Genomic DNA, 1,633 nt, shown 5'->3' with positions numbered 1-1,633 from the left:
AATAGCAGTAAATCACACAGTAAATTTAAGAGTGGAATTTTGGGGCCAACATAGATCTTTAGTATGATTTTTCACTGTTGTCAATAAAAGCATTCTGATGCATTTTTAAAAACAAGCATGCCATTTGAAATACTTTTTAATAAACTTTTTAAAAACAATTATTTTAGAGAGAAGGAGAGCACAAGTGAGGGAGAGGCTTAGAGAAGGAGCATGGAGCCCAGCATGGGGCTCAATCCCACGATCCTGGGATCATGACCTATTCTGAAATCAAGAGTTGGGCTCTCAACTTCCTGAGACACTCTGACACCCCTAAATATTTTTCATCCCTCACTTCACATAGTGTGGGCAGACCTGAAAGACTTCTTCATGCTGTGTCCCACAGTGTAATTCATGAGCATTTATTACTTGTAAGGAAAGTACAGTTGGAAAATGATTTTTTTTAACTATAGCCAAACTGGGTCAAGTAACCATTGGACAAGGAGCCATTTTCCTCCTCACCCTTTCTCAGAGGAGCTCTACTTCAATCTGAATACATTTCCCATCAAGATCATGATGCTCCTTTCACTGATATGTGGAATTTCAGAAGCTTCACAGATGACCATAGGGGAAGGGAAGGAAAAATAAGATACAAACAGAGAGGGAGGCAAATCATAAGAGACTCTTAAATACAGAGAACAAACTGAGGGTTGCTGGAGGGCAAGTGGGTAGAAGAATGGGCTAAGTGGGTGATAGGCATTAAGGAGGGCACTTGTTGGGATCAGCACTGGGCGCTGTATGTAAGTGATGAATCATGGGCATCTACTCATGAAGCTGGACTACACTGCATGTTAGCTAACTTGGCAATAAAAAAACAATCCTGATGTTCTTTGCCCTTTAAGCCTAGATTTATATGTATGCTGTGTACACACATACACAGCATACTTATTTTTTAGCATTCCTTTTTTAAATTTTTTAAAAGTATTTATTTATTTTTGAGAGAGAGAGAGAGAATGCACAAGCAGGGGTGGGGCAGAGAGAGGGAGGGGGAGAGAGAGAATCCCAAGCAGGCCCCACGCTGTTGGCACAGAGCCTGACACAGGGCTCGAACCCACGAATCATGACCTGAGCTGAAGGTGGAGATTAACCAACTGAGCCACCCAGGTGCCCCTATCATTCATTTTGTTTTTAGAGTTTATTTGTTTATATGGAAAGAAAGAGAGCTCCCAAATGGGGAAAGGGCAGAGAGAGAATCCTAAGCAGGCTCCACGCTGCCACACAGGGCTCGAACCCATGACCGTGAGATCACAGCTGGAGCCAAAGTGAAGAGTTGCTCTACCGACAGATCTACTCAGGCATGTACCCCCAGCATTCATTTTTATTTTCTACTGGTAGCATCGTTGTCTTTCCAGTCGGCCTACTGAGGACTTAAGTCATTGCTGGGCCTCCACTTCCAACCAACCCCTCAGTCTGCAGATCACTGGTAATTCTGCTTCTCACTTTGAAGAAGTATTCCCTCTGAGTACTCTGTTATATATATGTATTATACACACACATATATACACACGCAACATGCACACATGCTTACTGCATGGTTGCTGAATGAAGGCATGTATGCGCTGAGCACCTGTGGGGTGCTTGGGCCTTGAGGAGGTTC

General features: G+C 43.2%; 1 protein-coding gene across 1 annotated transcript in view; it reads right to left on the bottom strand.

Annotated features, from left to right (window-relative positions):
- UTRN (utrophin) overlaps nucleotides 1-1,633 on the bottom strand; it is a 507,319-nt gene that overhangs the window by 108,368 nt on the left and 397,318 nt on the right. The window lies entirely within an intron of this gene.

The sequence above is a fragment of the Suricata suricatta genome, chromosome 7 (assembly GCF_006229205.1).
Source record: "Suricata suricatta isolate VVHF042 chromosome 7, meerkat_22Aug2017_6uvM2_HiC, whole genome shotgun sequence".
Classification (NCBI taxonomy): domain Eukaryota; kingdom Metazoa; phylum Chordata; class Mammalia; order Carnivora; family Herpestidae; genus Suricata; species Suricata suricatta.
Note: the sequence above shows the minus strand (reverse complement) of the source record. Positions and strands in the feature narration are given on the sequence as shown.